At 45.4% G+C, this 22805-nt stretch overlaps 1 long non-coding RNA gene across 1 annotated transcript in view; it reads left to right on the top strand.

Annotated features, from left to right (window-relative positions):
- Positions 1 to 243: 243 nt before the first annotated feature.
- The window catches only part of LOC141276980 (uncharacterized), a 63951-nt gene continuing 41389 nt past the window's right edge, over positions 244 to 22805 (top strand). Inside the window, exon 1 of the long non-coding RNA XR_012327470.1 lies at positions 244 to 376. This is a non-coding gene — a long non-coding RNA (uncharacterized lncRNA). The remainder of the gene's footprint in view (positions 377 to 22805) is intronic.

The raw sequence follows: 22805 nt of genomic DNA, 5'->3' as shown, positions 1-22805 counted from the left end.
TTTTTTTTTTTGCGGTACGCCGGCCTCTCACTGTTGTGGCCTCTCCCGTTGCGGAGCATAGGCTCCGGACGCGCAGGCTCAGCGGCCATGGCTCACGGGCCCAGCCGCCCCACGGCATGTGGGATCTTCCCGGACCGGGGCGCGAACCCGTGTCCCCTGCATCGGCAGGCGGACTCTCAACCACTGAGCCACCAGGGAAGCCCCAAGGGTCTCAACTTTTGTTTCCTCCGAGCAGGCCCAGAAACTGCCCCACGCGAGCAGTTGCTGCAGTGTATTCAAATGGCTGAGAGAGGGCTTTGAACCAGCGATTATGTGGCTCACTTGGGAGTGTACGTCACGTTACCCAGGAGCAGTTTTCTTACAAGGCTCTGGGAAGGTAGGTTGGCTTTAGGGTTGACTAAACCCTCTAGGTCTGCTCCCTTTGTCTGGGATTCTCTTGGCTTTGCTCCCTGTCTGTGGCTGGCACCCTCCTGGGGGTCAGAGGTACCATGTCTACAGCAGTTCATAGCATCCCTGTGACCACCAGCTGCACCAGAGGGGGACGCTTCTTTCCCAGGCCCGCCCGCAAACCTCTCCACATTCCTTACTATTTCTAACTTAGTTACCTACGATTCTGAGGCAAGGGGACAGCATTACCTGCAGGAACTAGTGGGTGAGGGCACAGGAGCTGAACAAGATCCATGTCCTATGAAGTCAGAGGAAGGGGGACTGAGGCCAGGTGGGAACTGGCTATGATGACCCCGTAGCAGAGCCAGGTCTGGAATTGGGTTCCCAGTTTCCTGCAATACTCTCTTCCTCCCTGGCAGGCCCATAAGTCATTCAGCTAAAGGGGGTAGAGACAGCTGTGCAATGTCTGAGCTAGCAATCTGAGCATGATCTTCACATGTTTTATTCTGGACGGATGGGGGTTGTGAGTGGGGGGATAATGTAAGGAGAATCGATGAGGGGCTTGCAGATGAGGACATAGAAATGCTTTGGGTTGTGTCAGAATTGAGGAGCCACTTCAGTGGGTACAGATTAAGGGCTCAAGTTTCCCTATGACTCCATATTAGCTGAATATCAGGGAAAACTTTGTATTAAGTAGAATGCCCCAGGCAGGGCCCTGCACTTGGTTTAATGCTCTGTTGTCACATTGAAATTCTTAATAATTTTGAACGTTGCATTGGGCCTCCCAAATTAGGTAGCTGGTCCTGGCGTGGTGAAATAAGAAACACAGGTATTACCAACAGGCCCATTTTATAGATGAGGAGATTGAGGGTTAGATTAAATGGCTTCCCTAAAGTTACCCTGCTAGTAAGCAGCTCACGTCAGCCCCTATACCTTGCACCTCCCAGACCAGTTTTTGGGCTGATTTATCAATGCAGCGTGTACAGTTTTGACAATGGCTCTCCATGACTTCCCCACACCTTCTATGATGAGGCCCTCAGCCCTGTTTACACCATAGAGACTCCCCCTGGTCAGAGTTGGTACCTGAGCTGGGCCCAGCTGGGCCCAAGTGGGGAGACTGGTCATCTTCCCTGGCGTGGTTTAAGCAGAAGAGTCAAGGTCATGCCCGGGCTCACCATGATGGGACAATATGCTGAGACGTGGCTTCTGGACTTCAAGTTCTCAAGGTCTCTGCCACTTGACCTTCTACAGCGTCAAGTCTTTATTTTCGTATGCTGCTGGACTAAAAGCAAGAGACACTTGAGTTTTGTTGAGTTTAGAATCCTACTTGGTCTGAATGAACAGATTTGCCCTTACTTTGAACAGCAAATACATCTAGGATTTTCTTTTTGAAATGGGGCCTTGTCCGAGGCTTCAATTTTGATGTAATAAAGTTGAAGTACTCATGTAAAGTCCACAGTTTCAGCAGGCCCCTTCACCGTGGTCAGAACTGATGTGGGTGTTTTTCAAGTCTATTTTCTGTACTGATCAAGCTTCCACATGTTGACCTTTGAGACAGATATTGCCATTTTGGTAACATGATATACACATTACTGAATAATTACATAAACTCTGGGCAGCCGCATTTCCTAACACGTGGGCCTCATCTCAGGGGGCCAGGACAGTACTTTCAGTGCAACAATTCCAAGAAGTTTTATACAAATAGCGCTCTCTTTGAAGCATCTTTCCTGTTTAATGGGAGCTAGGGGATATCATTAACTTGAACACTTGATTTGGAATAAGACATTAGAGATTTTAGAAATTGAGGGCTTTGGAATATCAAACTACCTCCTAGGATTTAGACCCAAACAAGAAAAAGCTTCAAAATAAAACAACATAAAAATTACTCAATTATTACCAACCAAATTTAGAAACATGTAATGAATATTCATTTTTTTTATCTGGAGGCTGTGCAATCCCACGTGGGGATTTTTCCTTGAATATGAGAGAATAGAAAAACAAGTGCCAAGGAATGAAGGGTACTTGTGACCTTTCCCCCAGGCTCCCAGAGTGATGTTTGGGGACACCTATCTAATCGAGAAGAGCTATTCACGTTGAGGACAGCATGAGAATGTCGCACAAAACTATGGGGCAGGGGAGAGAGGAGAGAAAAGAGATCCTTTTTACTGTCAGCTTCAGTCTTTAGAGAACTGCTCTGATTTTTGAATTGTTAACATTATCACTGGCTAGCAAGTTAAAGTTTATAAGCAAAAGACATTTTTTCAGATGGTACCTTCGCATCTCAAAACAGTGTCATAAAACACATGTAGAGTCAGGCCTGGGAAGTTTGGAGCCAGTGTCTAGGTTTCATCACTAGATTTTTTTATCTGCATTTCTCACAGTGGTTCCAGACCTCAACTAAAAAGGGGTTGTTTTCTAGTGCTCTCTTTGAGGATGCTGAAGGCAAACCTTTCAGGAGTTTCTAAAGGCATTTTAGAACGTGAGCACTGTGCTACACCAGAGACTCAGTTTGAAGTCCCTCCTTTCTAAATGACGCCATTCACACGGCTCAAAGTGTGGTCCATTGTTGTCTACACCTGTGGGCTCCAAAGTCTTCATTAGTCAACGAGGGCCGTACTGCCTTCCATAAAACATCCCCTTGCTCACCAGGCACCTGCGGGAAGCTCACTGGAAGTTACGGTGTCTCATGATCAGAGGTGCATCTTAGGACCAACTTCTCACCTAGACGCACAGTGCAAGGCCCCTTGCTTTGCCTAACCTTTCAGTCAGGAAGAGGCGAGTCTCCTTTTCGGCTTATGTTTTTTTTTTTCTTTCCTTCATGAAATTGATCTTAAATTGTGGACCATGCACTCACTGGGATTGAACTTCATGGTTCTCGGTAGAAGTGGCAACAGCACTGGGCTTTGTTCAAGTGAACTAGTTCTGTGATGGGTGCTGTGAACTTGGTTCATCCTCTGAGAATCAGGAAAGTGGCCACCCAGTTCAAGTGTCTCTTAATGACAAGATCTGTAGCGCATTCTAAGATCTATAGAGTGCTCTAAGATCTACAGGGCTTCTAAGATTTTAAAGCCTGGGGTTCTAGAAATGTAAGAAAGCAATTGGTTGAGAATGTATAAATATACACCACGCAATGACTTTTAAATAGTTTACCAAAATGTGTGTGCATACATCAAACTAAAACATAAAGTAAATACTGGTATATCTAGAGTGCAAGCCAGGTGCCAAGCCCAGGACTCCTCACCGGGGCACTGGGGATCCTGAAACTCTTTTTTGGACATGATGGGAAATGAGCAGGTACACACACACACACACACACACACACACACACAAACACTACTCTCAGGCACACACGTTAGTTGAGGTGCTGGAGAACGTGTCCTCCTTTTGGCTTTTCAGGTGTACCTTCACCCCGCTCTGTCCTCCACTGACCCAGGGTCACTTATGCCTAATTACAGTTAATCTCTGTATATTAGAGCTGACGTGTTACTTGCTTCTCACCTCTGCCTGGGGTTATTCAGAATCTTCATCATTGTTTCATCAAATGATGGCTCACCTTCATCATTTTCTGTAGCTCTAGCCATTTCTGTTCCCATTTACAACCACACTAGTTGGTACAAAACTAAACCAGAAGTCAGAAGATCCAGTTTAGTGTATCTGCACTCTGTGAAGTATCCGCGCGATGCCCCTGACGGCCGTAATGAGAGGGAATCTCCAGACCTCCTTGTTTCAGGCTGCAGGGAGAGCCATGCCCTGCCCTGAAGATGACGGGCAAGTGTTTGACAGTTACTCATAAACCCTTTCTGCTATGAGCTTCTCGTCTTTATCCTGCTCTCTTTTCTGTGGTCCTTTTCTCTTTCCCACTGTTAACTGGTCTTCTGGCTGCAGCAGCTGGAGTCATAAACTGCCCCTTTTGTAACCAAACGCCTCTCAACGGGGGCTTTGCTGTTTGAGGATTTCATTCTTACCATGATGTGAGTTACACCAACAGATTCTCACTCCTGGGGTTCATGACAGCACCAGCACCTGGCACACATCCTTCTTTAACTCATTTATAACACATCCTTATTTCACTCGTCTGTCCTTATCAGAGTTGGCGTGATCCTGCATTGCCGCCCATCAGCAAGTGGCCAGGCCTGCTCCTGTTACGCTCAGGAAGTGGCTGTGCTGAGTGATGGGGCACCTGGCAGGTCTCAGTGACCTGTCTTGCCCAGCCACCCAGTTCAGGACACCTTTTCAGCCTGGCCAGTTGCTCCAGGGTGATGACAGTTCAGATACAATTCTTGTTCACAGATTCTTTAAATCAGCTGAAGTCAATTCCAGACTTACTGCCAGAAGTGAGAGTGTATTAGAAATCTCATCAACCCCCAGAAGATCCTGAACACATGGCGGGGAGTCAGGAATCCCTCAGTTGTACTTGCGATGCATCTGCACCTGTCCTTAAGTAGAGTCTTCTTTGAGATCAACTTAGGGTCTTGCTAATACGTTTATTTGAAAATTTGCTTTAGCATCTATTTCACAGAAGTGATGGGAAGTTTATTTTTTGCAAGCAAGCATTAATCATGTTGGATAATTTTTTTTCTTTATCGGAAGGCATCAAATAAAGGCAAGATTTAGAAGACTTTGTGCCCATGTTTGCATATACACGGCAGGGTCACATCTGTCTAAAAGATCACGTTGATGTGATTCTCCATAGCCAGCCTCTACTGCCTTTTTTGTTTGTTTGTTTTGTGGTACGCGGGCCTCTCACTGCTGTGGCCTCTCTCATTGCGGAGCACAGGCTCCGGACGCGCAGGCTCAGCGGCCATGGCTCACGGGCCCAGCCGCTCCGCGGCATGTGGGATCCTCCTGGACCGGGGAACGAACCCGTGTCCCCTGCATCAGCAGGTGGACTCTCAACCACTGCGCCACCAGGGAAGCCCTCTATTCCTTTTATTCAGTTTGAATCTGGAAACTCCTATATCGAACTGACGGAATGGTCAGTCGTTTCAAAAGGCATCTGCATGTGAGCAGTGATGACCATTTTTTTTTTCCTGGTGTAAACCCCTTAGTAAGTAAAGAAGTCAGGATAACATGCTGATTTTGAAAAAGCATTTCGTTTGGGTTAAAGCCATTAGCTGCAATGGAGAAAACATGGCGGAGTGGATTTAACGGTTAGGACTCTTTGTCGGTGAAGGATACTTAATCTAGGTCTGGGGTCAGGAAACTCAAAAGGGGAAGCTCCAATTCCCACACTGAATTGCTTGCCTACCCTTTGGTAAGCCTTGGCAGGGTTCCACCTCTGTCCTGCCCCAGTCTGACCCCTGGAGCCTGTGAGCGCCGGCACCCTCTGAGTACTAGATGGCAGGAATGGCCAGTGGCCAGCGCCATCTGAGACTTCAGTCAACTCAATACCGAAGGTTAATCTCTTTCAAGCGAATCACTGAATTTGTAATTGGCTGCTGGTACTTTCTAGCAGAAACCCCTTTTTCCTATAATACCTATTGGTTCATATTTTTAGGTATGGCTCACAGACCTCTTTAATTTCTGAACTCTCTGTTTCGCACAGTAAATTTTTTTTCTCTTTTCTTATAGATCTTGTCATTCCTCAGGCTCGGACAGATTGCATTCATGGAGTTCTCTAGTGTGAGATGTTAACGTATTCCATTTTTCTTTCTTTTTCTTTTTAAAAAAAAATTATTTTAATTTTTATACAATTTTTAAAGATTACTTTGCCTTTACAGTTATTACAAAATATTGGCTATATCCCCCGTGTTGTGCAATACATTCTTGAGCCTAGCTTACACCCAATAGCTTATACCTCCCCCACCCCCTCCCCTGTGTGCCCCTCCCACCCCCACCGGTAATCACTAGTTTGTTCTCTTTATCTGTGAGTCAGCTTCCTTTTTGTTATATTCACTTTGTTGTATTTTTTCAGAGTATGCCATTTTTCTTGTTTTTTTTTGGCTACGCCATGTGACATGCAGGATCTTAGTTCCCCGACCAGGGATTGAACCCGCGCCCCCTGCAGTGGAGGCGCAGAGTCTTAACCACTGGATGGCCAGGGAAGTCCCCTAGAGTATTCCATTTTTCTCCACTGTCACATCCAGGTTTGGAAATGTTTACATGAGAGACAGGAATGCTATTTAGACTTTCATTCCCTCTGAGCAAAGGGAAATGCGATAGAGATAGAATCTCATAAATAGCTCGTGATTTTCCAGATACCTCAGGAGGAGGCCGTTGGGGTTTTTATTAATGGAACCTGTCTTGCTCCAACCCATCCAAGATGATCAAAACGCTCCTTCAGGGAAACAGAAGGTCAGCTTGGGCGATTCCCCACTTCAGTAAAATAAGCACGTTTTCTTCTCTCCCTTTCTCTGTTTACAGCCTTCTCCTTCCCTTGGAGTTTGCGTCTGATCTGTGTCTGACAATTTTGTGGCTTTTAGGCCATTCTAGGAGCTAATGTGAGAGGGGAAATGGCAGCAAACTGTGGTGGTCAACTGCCTCCTTTACGTTTCTCCACAGAAAATTGGAGACTCCAATAAGAAGGAACTATGAGGGCCAGTGACTTTTATCTGAAGTGTCACCCCATGTTACTGTTACCCTGCCATGCCCTGCAGATTGGTGCTTTCCAGAATGTGCTAGAAAGATGCCCCTACACATCTGTGCAGAGCTTGCTAGCCTGAGCCTTAGGGTAGGCGGCCCTGGGTCTGAATCTCATGTCCACCTGTTACTCGTCACCAAGTGTCCCAGGGCAAGTGTCTGAGCCTCTTTGAGCTTTAAGGTTGTGTCTTTAAAATGTGAATGGTGGTTCTCCTCTCACAGGCGGCTGTGAGGATTCAATGAAATGATTGCAGGTAGTACTGTGCTCAGCACAGGGCAAACCTAGGAAATGCTAATCAGTGCTCAGCGTTAGCAGGATCATAGTATTGTTTCCACGAAGACGGAGCCAAGTTAAAATAAACATTAAAGGAAAAACGTGAAGGAGGATAAGAGAGGCGGAGTGCATGCAGATGTGTGTGTGTGTGCGCGCGTGTGTGCTTGTGTAAGTGGGTTTCAGCTATGTCTCTTTGACGGCGATGATTCATTAAAATGCTGCCACACCACTAGAAGTGTCCAAAACCCTCTCGGGTGTAAACGCAGGGTCAGTTGTTTAGAGGTGAATGAAGGGACAGGAGTGAGCTTACACACGGATCTGGTCAGTTTTGGGGTCTGGAAGCCAACAGCCAACCACGTTTGTTCCAAATTTGTGCTACTGTGGCATGTATGGGGGCCCAGTGCAGGCGAATTTGCGGAATTGGCTGTGTCTGAGGGACTTAGCCCCTGTGAGCTGCTGTAGCTGTGTCCCTCCAGTTACCGGCCAGCTGGTGTGTGGCCTCTTGCCTTATTTCCTGCGCCCTAGGGATGGCTTGGACCCTTAGCAAGGGAGAACTAGGTTTCTAAGGAGGACATCAGGGCTGGAAGGAGCTCTGGATCTAGCTGAGTGGCTTTTTCTTCACTAACGCACAGCAGAGGGAGCTCAGGGTGGGCAAGGGGGAGTGGCAGTAGGAGAGGGAGGACACGGAGGGAGAAAGCAAGCATTCAGATTCCTTATGAGTGCGCTCTAGGCCCCAGGTTACCCACTTCATGAGCTGCAGCCAGCAAGCACAAAGGCTTCTGAGTTAAAACCTGCCTTTTAGCTGAATGTGAGGCTAGTTACTTCCCATGTCTCGTTTTCCTCCTTTTTAAAGCAGGGATAGTAATGGTAATGATAACGATGATAATAATAATATTACCTTGCTCATTGGGCCGCTGAGAGGAGCTAATCCCTCCAGATGGTTTCTCACTGTGCCTGGCACCGAGTATGTCTCTTATAAATGTTAGCCGTTAACATTTTTACAGGAATGGGCCTGAGATTCTTGTACCTTTGTGTATTTCTATTGTTCTGACCACAGGAACATTTCTTCTCTCAATCTCTTTCATTTGCCGCACTCTTTCAGTTCAAGAATCTTCCAGATCCTTATCAAGGGCGTCTGTTAAGCACTGAATTGTGTGTAGCTCTCTGCTTGATGCTGTATAATTGTCTGGGTTCTCTTCTGAAAGAGAAAGTGGTTTTCTTTTTCTTTTTTTTTAACATCTTTATTGGGGTATAATTGCTTTACAATGGTGTGTTAGTTTCTGCTTTATAACAAAGTGAATCAGTTATACATATACATATGTTCCCATATCTCTTCCCTCTTGCCTCTCCCTCCCTCCCAGCCTCCCTATCCCACCCCTCTAGGTGGTCACAAAGCACGAGCTGATCTCCCTGTGCTATGCGGCTGCTTCCCACTAGCTATCTACCTTACGTTTGTTAGTGTATATATGTCCATGCCTCTCTCTCGCCCTGTCACAGCTCACCCTTCCCCTTCCCCATATCCTCAAGTCCGTTCTCCAGTAGGTCTGTGTCTTTATTCCTGTCTTACCCCTAGGTTCTTCATGACATTTTTTTTTTCTGAAATTCCATATATATGTGTTAGCATACGGTATTTGTCTTTCTCTTTCTGACTTACTTCACTCTGTATGACAGACTCTAGGTCTATCCACCTCATTACAAATAGCTCAATTTCGTTTCTTTTTATGGCTGAGTAATATTCCATTGTATATATGTGCCACATGTTCTTTATCCATTCATCTGATGATGGGCACTTAGGTTGTTTCCATCTCCGGGCTATTGTAAATAGAGCTGCAATGAACATTTTGGTACATGACTCTTTTTGAATTTTGGTTTTCTCAGGGAAAGTGGTTTTCTAAGCCTGATTTGGAAGATATTGGGTACACTGTTTTGGGACCAGTAGGTGCTGAACAGGAATATGAGGTTTTTCTGTTGGCTGTAAGTTATTAGTAGTGGGAGTTGGGGAGTTTTCATCAACTGACCAAAGAGAGCTTTGGGGCATGGATAATTCTAGTCCAACTCAATGCTTAATAGAATGACAAATGAATGATTAAAATGTGGAATTAACTGCAACCAAATTTTAAAAATGGTAACTCTATTCCAGGATAGTCATCTCTAGACATGTTTAATAAAATTGCTCAGCTGTGGGTTCTGCAAAAATAGAATATATAGGAAGATCTTAGGCTTATCATTTCGTAGAAATAAGTGCGATTCAAATAGGATTTCTTTTAGAAGATAATTCATGTTCGTGCTCACAAATTTGTTGATTTCAGCAAACAAATGTTAAGAAAACAGACTTCAATAAACTTCCATAAAGTCAAAGAAAATCTATGGAGCCTCTTTGCATAAGGAGCAAAGGAGTTCTGAATAACTGGATTTATTTTTAAGGAGAAAAAAATAGAAGGACACAAGAAAATACTCTTTTTGGTTCCAATGAAACTGAGACAGGAGGAAGAAAACAAGCTCATGTAAGAAAAAGATGAAATAAAAATGTGAATACAGCAAAAAAAGGAAACGGGGTCAGACTCTCAAGCAACGTCACTGCGGTGACAGCCTTGGAAGAATAAGGTCACACTAGCCAAAGCAGCTCACGAGACACCACTTATAGAAGACATAAAAGAGCAAGAAAGGCTAAAAGAAAATGTCACCTCTCTTCTTTATTATGCAGGGATGAAGAGCCAATAACAAGCCGTCAAAAGAACAGAGATGTTGGATGCTCCTTCAGAAAACCTCCATAGTTTAAAAACAAAAAAAAGACAGGAAATAGGAACAGAAGACACATAAATTTGGAGGGTGGAGGACATAGGCGTGGTGGCTGATGTTTTAAATGGGTTGAGGGTATTAAAGTCAGGATGCTTGGTGTACTTGCATTTCAGGGCCTGAAAATGAAGTCGCCAAAGTCATTTCAAGAATGATTTTGTGCAATCAGGGAGGTATCCCCAAATTGTAAAGAGCTGTCATGCCCATACACACCCATACACATTGGCAGACACACACACACACACACACACACACACACACACACACACACACACGAAGATTTAGGCAAGGACCCTTAAAGAAGAGTCTCCAAATAAATCAACAAGCATATTGAAGAAAATACCGCACGGGGTAAAATCTTTCATACTTAAAATGGGCATCTCCATCTGGCCAAGGCAGTTTCTTGCTCTGCAGAGGGACTGGCCTAGTGATCAAGAGGACTTACTGGGTATGATATCTTTGGCTTCAGAGAGACCGTGTGACCATCAAAAATGATCAGTAAACTAAGCAAGCTGACCAGCCCAGCTACCATATGTGTTTGTTCAGAGCTGAACCATTTTCATAAATCCTGGGCTCTCTGTGTCTGATTTTCCCATTTTTTTTCTAGTTTAATTTTATGGAAGAATGTATTTGGAGAGATTTCATGCGTTGGATGATGATTTACCTCTATTACAAAAGGTATCGGAATCTTTGGTGAAATTTGAAATGAATTTCGATTAGACTATATATATATATATATATATATATATATATATATATTTGCGGTACGCGGGCCTCTCACTGTTGGGGCCTCTCCCGTTGTGGAGCACAGGCTCCGGACGCGCAGGCTCAGCGGCCATGGCTCACGGGCCTAGCCGCTCCGCGGCATGTGGGATCTTCCCCGACCGGGGCACGAACCCGTGTCCCCTGCATCGGCAGGCGGACTCTCAACCACTGCGCCACCAGGGATGCCCTAGACAATATTTTTAAATTAATTAATTAATTTTTGGCTGCGTTGGGTCTTTTCTGCGCACAGGCTTTTTCTATTTGCGGCGAGAGGGGGCCACTCTTCGTTGCGGTGCCTGGGCTTCTCCTTACGGTGGCTTCTCTTGTTGCGGAGCACGGGATGTAGGCGCGCAGGCTTCAGTAGTTGTGGCGCACGGGCTCAGTTGCTCCGCGGCATGTGGGATCTTCCCGAACCAGGGTTCGAACCCGTGTCCCCTGCATTGGCGGGCGGATTCTTAACCACTGCGCCACCAGGGAAGTCCCTCGACTATACTTTTATCGACTCTCAATAGTAACCTAAAAACCAGCCCACAGTTTTCATAGGCTTGAAATAAAGTAGTACACTTTAGAACTCAATTGTGTGTATAAGTATTTATTCTTTAAAAAGACAAAGTAGCACCAAACATTTAAGAATATTTAATAATGTATCCTGGGATTTTTGTTTTTTTGTGCTTTTGCAGATCGTATTATCAAATTCCTTACGGAGAAATTATGTTAATATTGTTCTCATCCACCCTTATCAGTGAAAATCGTGCCATCTTTCCAATGGGGGGATCAGGGCCAGCAAAATTGATACTGTCTTCATTTTTAGAAAAGGCTGGGGGCCTTTCCTTGACCTACAGCATGACCACAGGGTCTATCATTCATTCAGTTATGCATCAAAGAGTTTCTCAGTTTCTACTAAATGCAAGATAATATGCACCTTTGTTTTCTCGGAAAGAGTGGGTCCTCCTTTACTGTGGAGCCGTATAGTAAACCTAATGCCGCGTATTGTGACTTGCGTATGATGGTGCTTAGTACATGCTGGGGACTTGAAATGAGCGCTTAGCATCTGCCTGACTCTATGTTAAGCTCTGGCTCCCACCCTTCTGATTTTCTGCAGAAGCCCAAGAAGAAAGCTTAAATAGGGGTGGGGACAGAGGAAGGGCTGCTAACAGAGTAGAAGAGACATTCACTTGAACCACATCTAACAAACCAGAAAAATAAAGGCAATGTTTTCCTGCTTCAAGCACCTCACTTTTATCTGCCCAAAGTTTATCTGAGAACATAGACATTTAGTTTATTGTTCACGTTGCTCAGATCTTCAGTTTCCAAATGCTGCCACATGCACCTGGACATTCGGCACAGTCGATGAACAGGCCTGAAGGGAATGCAGTTTCATCTTCCTTGGTCCCTGTCCAGCTAAGGGACCTAAGCGCTTAGGTCATTGTCACTGTCTTCATTAGACCTTCTTTTTTCTCTTGCTGCTGAAAATGGTCTGTGGGGAGAAGTCGTCACTGGCCAAAGTGATGTGGGCAGGTGTAAATGGAGTCTCAGATGGTTATGCTCTAAGGATGGTCGGGGCTTACTAGGAGAGTTGTGTACTTTGCTGCCAATATCACTAAAGAACCAGAGTTTACCTGCCTCACAGAGCACTTGGCTTTGTGGGGTCATGGATACACGTCTCTTCTACTAAAACGACAGGGGCTATCTAAGTGGGAAGGTACTTTTCAGGGCCAGGCCTAGTTTTTATAGATGGTGTAATATTGAGGGGAGCCTGACTCTTTCATATTATTGATTCTGTCTTTAGTAGTTGTTTTTAGAGGTTTTAGTCGTTGTATTTACTAAATATCATGAAACAAATCTACTAATAGGAAGATTGTGAATTCATCGTATCTCTCTTTGAATACTTAAAATGTTTATAGATCCGAGGGCCTGGCTTAATAGTTTATTCAAATCTTAATTTTGGTTGACGCACATGAACACATGCTGTCTTTTAAAAACAAATAGCTTATACCACAAACTTTTGTTGAGGTGTGTGCCGTTTACTTCTGAAATACCGAATTGTTTAGCTTTTTAAAAAGGTGTGCACCACACCAGTTTCCTCTTTTTCTTGGGTAGACAGCTAGACTACATTTTTCAAAAGGGGCCATGTGACTGACTTCTAGACAAAAGGATGTGGGCAGGGATGATGTGTGCCCCTTCCAGGCCTGCCCCACAGATGATCCCCCATGCTCTTCCCCTTCTACTTTCTTAAGACGAGCATGACCACCGTGGAAGCCGGACCTTGCAAGGGCAGAGCCACAAGGTGGGAGGAGCCACCAGGTGTATCGCTTCTTGGAGGAGAGCTATGCCCTAGTAGGAATAGTCACTTGGGACTTGGTGAGTGCAAGAAATTTCTAATCTGTTTGAGACATTATATAGTTTTGGGCTTGTTTGTTATAGCAGTGAATGTTACCCTAACTAATATTAAAGCTGAGAATCCTTAAGAAAAATGTCAAGCAGTGCTATACAATGGAAAGTTCATGCACTTTGGAGTGCAGCAGAACTGGGCTGGAGTCGTGGCCCTGGATCTTCATTGCCGCGTGGCCTCTGACGTTTACCTAACTTTTCTGAATCTCCACTGGGACAGTGTCAGTGCAGTCAAGCAGTAAGGCCTGAGCTCCTTGGTTTGTATACATTTCGGGCTTGTGTGAGAATACCCCCCTCAATGGACTCATAATCTGGGGAAGCTGGTATGGGCCGGATAGGAAAGGATTAGGAAACTTCTTCTTCCCTCCCTGCCCCATCATGGCTGACGTTCAATACTTAGCTAAAAGTTCCAGTTTGCTAAGGGGCCCAGGGAAGATGAGAGTGAAAGGCATTCCTATGAGATGCCAAGAATAGCTGAATCTGGCCTCACATCCGTGTTCCTCAGAGCTAAACCTGCCAGAAATTATATTTGCAATTACCATTGAATGAAGGCATCACTTGGTCCTGCTCTGGAAAAAGAGGTGAAATATATATTTTTAGCAGAGAAAGGAGGGCTTCACCAGCCTCAGTTGGCACGTGAACAGATTTGCTAGCAGCTGGGAGCTGTGATCTGAATATTACTGACCTAGACCAAAGGAAGTAAAATTCCTAGCCACAGAGACAGCCTTTCCTCCCTAGGGGGTACCTGATTAAGAGCCATTTTTGGCTTCTTCCTTTACTGACGCTCAGGGGTGAGTGGGTCTCCCTGGGCCCGCAGGTGTGAAACACATTCTCTTTTCAAGTCCTTGGGCGTTTTCTCCTTTGGGGAGTTACTCGGGTTGTGATGTATCTGGAGGGCTCAATTAAGTGGCTCAGCTGGGGAGTCCACTTTTTCCGTTGAGAAGAACTCAGGCAGCTCAGCGCACTGACACTTTCAAATTTTTAACTCTACATTGAGTAGAAATATCTACTTTTGGAGACTGGTTAAATTGCTAAATGTCTTGAAAAGCCTCCACTAATGGACAGATTGCAAATTACTTTGTATCTCTTTTTGAATATTTAAATTATTTCCTGCTTGTAGGGCCTGTCCTGATGCTAGACTCAAATGGAGTTAACTTCATGGTGTCAGGACTGGATTTTCGGACAGTATTTTCAGTGTTGACATTGTTTTGCCCATGCAGGCAGGCACAATCAGAACTCTCCTTACTTTGGTTTTCATGTGCCTTTTACTTTGTACAAGCAGATGCTGGAACAGTTCATCCAGGCTACTTGTATAAACTTATAACCATGAGTGAAGGATGAAAATTTAAATCCTTATTTTAATGATGCTCGAGAAAACTTAGAACACTCTTATTTGAAGACAACTATCTGTTTGGGTAGCGTGAATGTGTTTTTGTATTATTTGATACAGTTCATCTGGAATTTTCCAAGAACTCAGGTTATCTACGTCAATGGCAAATTGCATAGCTTGGCAGAATGCTGCTGGGTAAGATTCTGTCTTACTCCTTTTGTATGTAAATTGATTGTTTACCCAAGAAAGGGGTCGTGGTCAACTCTGCTTTTTCCCTCTAGCCTTCTTGGTTCCTCAGACAGTAGGGGTAAAACTGACTTAGCAGTTCAAGAATCTAGGACTAAGAGAAGTAAATGATATGGGGTTTCTGACCAATGAGACGCCTTTTCAACACCCAAAGGCCCACAGGAGTAGACATCGTTGCCATGGTGCGCTAATGATGTCATTCGTCATATAAAGGAATGCAAGCCTGCTGAGCGTGTACAAGGTCAGCATTAAATGGAAGAGAATGGATGGAGGTGGCCAGGAATTCTCACGCTCGGCTCACTTCCATCCTAGGTTTCGCTGTCCTCCCAGAAACCAGAAGAATTACAGTGAATCTTTTTCTTACCCAGTTTCTGTGTGAGCGCATGTGCATTCACACATGTGCACGTGTGCATGTGTGTAACAGCGTGATGGCCAGTCTTAGACATTCAGGGAGTGGTGTGAATGACAAATCCAAGTTCAGCGGTTTGGGGCTTGATCGCTTCAGCCAACCTTGCCGTCATTAGCTGTGTTGATGTCAGGTCTGTGTCTCTGTCCCCATCTCTGTCTCTCTGTCTCACACACGTGTGCACACGTACCTGGAGAAGCACAGCAGCGCACTAAGGAGGAAGTGAAGCATCCCAGCCTGATGCCACACACACTCACCTGTGCAGTGAGTGGGTCTGACTGACTCTACTTTTTCGCTGGGGACAGCACGCAACATACAATAGTGGAGCATTTCAGCGGACCCCAAGAATTCTATAATAAACCACGGGCTTTCATCTCTGAGTGCCTATGTGGCTCTGCAGAGCCCTGGCCCGAGCTTCCTACGCAGGTGTTTCTGGTCTGATGCTCAGAGAGCCTGGCGCCCGCAGCAGCTCTAAGACGGGCCTGGATGGGTGTCCTGACCCTTATCTCGCTCCTTCTCCTGTCTGCACAGGCTGGAGAACAGAAAAGGGCCTCTGGCCACCTGGTTTCCTTAAGGCTGAGGGCTTATGGGCAAGGTCCTTTCCAAGCTTGTGTAACCACGCGGAAATCCCTGGGGAGCCTCTAAACACAAACTCCTGCCACGCGGGGAGGGCACCTGCCATACCACAGATTCCTCATCTGCAGCCAGGTTGCCATTTCCCACCACGAACGGTATGTTCTGCAGCCTCACGCCACACCTAATTTGTGTCGCATTTTGAATATTCTTGGAAATGCCCGTATAATGAGAGGAAAACAATATGTGTCTAAGCAGAGCCTTGTCTCCATGTGCAACTTTTCCGCTGGCAGAAGTCACATTGATGCTCATGAAATCTGAATGCTGACGTCCTGTCCTGCAGTGGAAGATGGTCTCCTCTGTGCTGAGACACAGTTCCTTCTCGTTAGCCCCACCATCTTTATCAAGATTAACAGGAATAATGAGAATTAGAGAGGCTGGCTTCTGGCAGAATGCAGAATTAATGGGGAGGGTGGGAGGAAGATGAATGGTTGAGAAGTTAGGATTCACTGGGATAGTGAATGGACCGCATCCTTCTGGGACCCTCGAGAGGTATTTTGTTCTAAATGAGGTATATGGTGAGTCACCGCCACCCTGCAATTTTAACTCTAATGGGGAACGTCTCACAGCTGAAGCCCTAGTTTGTGACAGACTCTATCTTGTGATGGTTTTGCAGCTGGTGTGTGTGTGTGTGTGTCTGTGTGTGTGTGTGTGTGTCTGTGTGTGTCTGTGTGTGTGTGTGTGTGCGGTTAACACTTGGATCTAGAGTCAACAGCCAGCTTAGTCAGGATTTATTCACCACGAGAAGGTCTGCTGCAATGGTCCATCGTTAAATGCATCTCCATAAGCATTTCATAATTTTAATGTGTTCACAATGGTCTCACCCACCATATGAAATGTTTTAAAGGGAAATGCAGTGAGGGAGGTGGGGGCAGAGTCAGGGAAACGTTCTTTCATCGCAGAAGAGAAATTTTCATGCTGAGGGAAAGTCAGTTAAAAGTGGTAGACGATGTATCTCCTACTGATTTCATTCCCCTTGGAAGTTTCTCTGATTTTTGCTGCTTATTCAAGCATTGGATGTCACTATGTCAAATCCCCCTACTGTTCCCAGGGCTGTTTGTGACTCTGAGAGGGGCTGAGACACCTGTCCCGAGGCAGGCAAACTTCAAGGGCAATATGGGAGTGGGGCAGCCAGGGGGCCTGCACAGTTTCTCGAGAATTGCTGGTTTTCTATTCCCCCAAGAGGTTGCTGTGCCATGGGGATTATGTCTGGTAGCAGGAGTGACTCGGATGTGGTCCAAGCAGCTGGAGGCCGTGTTGCTTGTACTTAGAGGGTGTCTAACCAGCAAGCATTAGGGCAAAGGGAAGGAGTGCACTCGGGTTTGTGTCTTCTTCCGGAGCTGTGCACCAGCCTCAATGTGCTCACACCTCCCTTTCCCATTAGGACGGGGCCATGAGGACCTCAGCACTGTGTGGTGCGGGGGAAAGTGCCCCAGCTTACAAGCTGGAAGACCCAGGCTTGGGTCCACATGCTGACAACATAGTTGCAGCATCAGTGGTGTGACACGGCTGGCAGAGAACTTAGTGTGCCCTTAGGCGTGTGAACAGAGGATGCACCTAGCACGGAGGGGGCAATGGATCCGCTGGGAGGGCCATGTCTGGAGAACGGAATCGGGTTCTGCATGCCGCACTTCTGGAGCAATAGAAACAAGGCAAAACACACTCGGAGGATGGTGTGTGGAGCTGGGAGAGGATGCGAAACCACATCACATCAGGAACTCATGGAGGACTGAGGCCCCTGGCCTGAAGAAGTGATTTGGGGGAAGGTGTGATGATCTGAAGAGCTGTCACGAGGAAGAGGAATTAGATTCTTTTGATGAAGGCCTTTTTGGTGAGGTCTGGGACCCTGGCAGAAGCCATGGAGAAATACATCTTAGTTTCCCATAAGGAAGATCTTTCTAATAGATGGGAATGTCTAAAGTACTTTAGATTGTTGTTATTGGGGATAATCAGACCAAATTCTGCAATTTTGACGTGGTTGTCTGGTTGCTGTGGAAATTTTGATGCAGTTGTGGTGAATTGTCACCATGGACATTTTGATATGCCTTTTAAGATAGAATCAACCCTTTTTGGCAACAGCAGAACATAACAAGTGGCTTTATGCCTACTATTAAACTTTCTTCTCTTCTGAACTGAGTGTGAAATAGATGCCTTTGGCCCATTCCACTACCCCGCCCCCATCCCTGCCCCCCCCCCCGGCTCACAGCTCTTCCCTGACCCAGGCCCCATTCCTGATACATCTGTGGGCCTCCCCCACTCCCTGTCACTTGTCCCTTTTGATTTGCCTGAAGATGGGGATATGGTGACATTGAAGATCAATGACGGGTCTCTGGGGTGGAGTGGAGTTGGGGTTAGGTTGAAAATACTGAAAGGACTCACATCTTTATTTGTATTTTAGAGTAGCTGAGTTTTTTCTACTGTTACCCCAAAGCCTCAATTATAATTTTATACTGTACATGTCAAGATGTCCACATGTCAAAATGGCCTCATCAAAATGTTGTTCTTACAACTAGCTGTACGCACACTAGTCAAGTATATTACACAGGGAACTTAAGCATTGTAGGGGTGGTTGAACACGGTTGTTTGAAAGATATTTTGTAATTCTAAAATTGTGTGCTCTAACTCAAGAGTTGCCAGTTGCAGGTCCATGGGCCGTGCTGGTCTAGGGCAAAGTTTTCACCATCTGCATTAAAATGCAGGAGAATAAGAACAATGGGTTTAGTTTTCTCTAAGGCTAAATTTATTCAATTTTAAGGACTTTCTTCTAAGATAAGGGTCTTTTTTCCTTCTGTTGTTGTAGTTAAAGTATTCTTCTTTTGTTTTTAGACACTGGGCATAGGAGGTGGTATTTAAAAATGTCAGTGGACAAGATAATTATGCCTGTCTCATTATTACGTATTTTCTTTTACTGGTATGTAAAATCTCAAAGTCTGGGGGTCCTGATTTAAGTCACCCAGTCTTTGGAACCTCGTTTATTCAACTGTGAAATGGGCGCAGACGCCTCGGTTCCCCATCAGCATAGCTGTAAAGTCTCACACTGGCTACTGTTCTTTCCAGACACAAGTGCCGTATGCCTTGTATGATATAAATGCCCTGATCATCGAGTGGACAGCAGTGTCAATACTGGTAAAGTGAGTTGTTGCATGAAAGGCTGGTGGAACAGAAGTAATCTCTCTCCTCTTGCCCTAGTTTTTCCTTGACTAGTATTTCCTTCTCAGCTTCCAGTAGCGCAACTGAACGCAGCCAGGGAGTTTGCTGTGTTCTTTCAGACTCATGACAAAATTTCTGCCAGGGCAGCCAGAGGAAGACTAGAGTGCCCGGGGCAGCCAAAGTGGGCTCTTCTGTGGAACATGGTATGGGGGGATGGGGGTGGGGGGAGAGTTCCAAGAAGCGGGGAGAGGGGTGGTCTTGCCTGTCCCAAGGTAGGTGTGAACTTGCGGCATGTTTATCAGGGCAGTGCTTCCAGGCAGGTGTGAGGGACCCGATGGTGCCACTGAGACCACGCCCCGGACCAATTAAATCATGCATCTCTGGTGATGCTAAAGCAGTCCAGGTGGTTCTCATCTACAGGCTAGAGAACTACCCTTTCAGCTCTGAGGGAGAAACTTTGAAAAGATTAACCAGGAGGTAGCTCCTTCGTGCCAATGGCTATCAAATAGAGCAAATTCCTCCTTCAGTTTTCAAGGAATCATTGCAGGTGGGAGGGGTTTTTGTTAGTGCTTGCTCTAGGGCACCAGCTGGTTATACTTGATCTCCATCTTTTGTCTTAATATTTCACTAGGGAATTAATAACATATTGAGGTTAAAGGTTCAGCTTCTGAAGAAATTTTCGCCTTGTGTAATGATGTTCAGAGCAGCAGTGTTTCTGGTGGAAGGTAGAAACAACTTAGTGTCTATCAATGGGGCCTCAGACACATCAGCGGTGGCATGAGATGGAATCCTGCAAACAAATCAGATCTGTAGGGCTTCCCTGGTGGCGCAGTGGTTGAGAGTCCGCCTGCCAATGCTGGGGACACGGGTTCGTGCCCTGGTCCAGGAAGATCCCACATGCCGCGGAGCAGCTAGGCCTGTGAGCCATGGCCGCTGAGCCTGTGTGTCTGGAGCCTGTGCTCCGCAACGGGAGAGGCCACAACAGTGAGAGGCCCGCGTACTGCAAAAAAAAAAAAAATCAGATCTGTAAGTATCATCATATCACATGCAAAATATAATGTGGCCTGAAAAAAAGCAAGTTACAGAGCAACACATAGGGAATGAGACAGTTTATTTGGCTATTTAGAACACACAATATGACTTGTTACTTACTGTTGCAGCTATCTCACTGTCTCTGGATACCTATACATGTGGCCCAATGAAAGCTGAAGGACTAAAGCGGACACAGCAGAGCCACCATAAAGGTGATCTTTGGGGAAGGAAAGGAATGGAATTGGAGAGAAGTCCAAAGAGGACATTTCTGTAGATGTTTTGGTGCCTTTATAAAAAATAACTGAAGCAAATATGAAAATGATTAAATGAGTTCCAGGTTATGGGTACAGGGATATTCATACATTCTTTGTTCTTTATTGAAGTTATATATTTTTTCTAAATTCAACAATATAACGACTAGAAAAAAATTAGCCTCTGGATTAAGATCCTTTCACCTTCAGGTCTTGGTCTTCCACTTGCTGTGCGTGTGACCTCTAGCTGTTTCACCTTTCGGGGCCTCATCTGTAAAATGAGGACAGCGCAGTGCCTAGGGTATGGTAAGCACACCGTGCAGGTTAGCTATTTTTATCAGCGTCCTCCAGCTGAGATGACAGAGGCTGATTCTTCCTCTTCAGGCTTTGGAATCCAGCTCAGGTGTCATCTCCTTCAGGAACTGTTTCCCAGCCATCCCAGCCAGGTGCTTCTATAATACTTTGCTCTACCCTGCGTGGTACCCTACGTGCCATCGTCTTCTAATGATGATGATTCACATTTATGGAGTATTTACTATGTGCCGGGCTCTCTTCTAAGCATCTTGCCTGCTTGCATATTATCTCAGTTCTCACAGCATCTTGTTTCATATCATCATTAATTCCCATTTTACATCCTCTTTTTTTTAAAATTTTTATTGGAGTATAGTTGATTTACACTGTTGTATTAGTTTCAGGTGTACAGCAAAGTAAATCAGTTATACATGTACACATATCCACTCCTTTTAAGATTCTTTTCTCATATAGGCCATTACAGTGTACTGAGTAGAGTTCCCTGTGCTATACAGTAGGTCCTTATTAATTATCTATTTTGTATATATAGTAGTGTGTATATGTCAATCCCAATTTCCCAATTTATCTCTCTTCCCCACCTTATCCCCTGGTAACCATAAGTTTGTTTTCTACATCTGTGACTCTATTTCTGTTTTGTAAATAAGTTCATTTGTACCCTTTTTTTAGATTCCACATGTAGGTGATATCATATATTTGTCTTTCTCTGCATGACAATCTCTAGGTCCATCCATGTTGCTGCAAATGGCATTATTTCATTCTTTTTTATGGCTGAGTAATATTCCATTATATGTATGTACCACATCTTCTTTATCCATTCCTCTGTTGATGGATATTTAGGTTGCTTCCACGTCCTGGCTATTGTAAATAGTGCTGCAGTGAACATTGGGGTGCATGTATCTTTTCAAATTATGTTTTTCTCTGGGTATCTGCCCAGGAGTGGGATTGCTGGGGCATGTGGTAGTTTTATTTGTAGTTTTTTAAGGAACCTCCATACTGTTCTCCATACACATTCTAGTTTAGAATGACCTGTTAGTGTGTCTCCCCTAAAGGATGGTGAGTTTCTGGAGCCTAGGCATTATGATCGATGAAACCCTGTACCCTCCATGCTTGGCACAGTGACTGAGAAAAAGAGGTCATTCAAGAAATTGCCGAGTGGATAATGAATGCATAAAGTTAGCCAAGCAAACCCAGCCCCTTGGTCACCACGTGGCGAGAATGTGAGATGGTTTGAGGATCTTTTATGGGTTCTTTGGCTCTGCTTTGCCGTCCTGAGTGCCATGTCTCTGAGGGACCATAGCAGAGAAGTGGGGAACGTCTCCTCTCAGGGACAAAGCTTACTGACTGTTTTATAGGTAAAAGTGTGTGACGTGCGATCTTTGCCTAGCTCACTCTTACTGTCCTTCAGACATCAGCTCATCCTCTCCTTCCCCAGGATGGCGTTTCTGATCCCTAGGGCAGAAGCAAGTCCCATCACATACCTTCACCCAGTCCTGTGTGTTTCCTGGCTCGCGTCAACAGTCGCTCTCAGATGGCTGTCTCTGGAATGACTGCTTACTGCCCGTCTCCCCGTGAGCCACACCTGCCGGGAGGGAAGGGTTGTGTCCCCCATGTCTCTGCTGTGTCCCCAGGGCCTCTGCAGTATTGGGCCTGGCATGTTGCAGGTGCTCAGTACATCCTTGATGAATGAATGGAGTCAGGAGAGGCTGAGAGTGGGAAGAGTGGGTTATTGAAATTCAACTCAATATTCCAATTCACAGCTGCTACTGATAAAGACCATGGCTCATGTCTTCAGGCCAATATTCTGGGGGCTTGTGAGCCTCTCTGTACCTTGGAGCTTGGCACGGCTGATAAGTGACTCTTCTAGAAGGAATCTTGCTCAATGGGCAGAATCTTCTGTGGCTGGCATCATTCCAGACCCTCTTCCCTATTAGAGTGGTTCACAACTTACACTCTTGAGTCAGGACCACCTGGGGGCATTAAAAATACAGACGTTACCCGCTCCCTGGCCTTTACATCTATGTATACACCCACGCATACCCTGAATCAGAATTTCTGGGGTAAAGCCCAGGAGGGCATGTGTATGACATGGTACATCATGGGATGATAACCACTGTTGACCTCTTTCAGGCCACTCAGTCGATTTCCAATGTCCTTAGTTTATAGGTAGGGAGTTCCTGACATACCTCACCTTTTAGGTGGAGAAAATGGATCAGGTATTGAAGGGCAAAGAGATGGATTGTTTTTTCCTAGTAC

The sequence above is a fragment of the Tursiops truncatus genome, chromosome 18 (assembly GCF_011762595.2).
Source record: "Tursiops truncatus isolate mTurTru1 chromosome 18, mTurTru1.mat.Y, whole genome shotgun sequence".
In the NCBI taxonomy this organism is placed as follows: Eukaryota; Metazoa; Chordata; class Mammalia; order Artiodactyla; family Delphinidae; genus Tursiops; species Tursiops truncatus.
The sequence above is the reverse complement of the archived record's forward strand: the minus strand, read 5'-3'. Positions and strand labels throughout refer to the sequence as shown.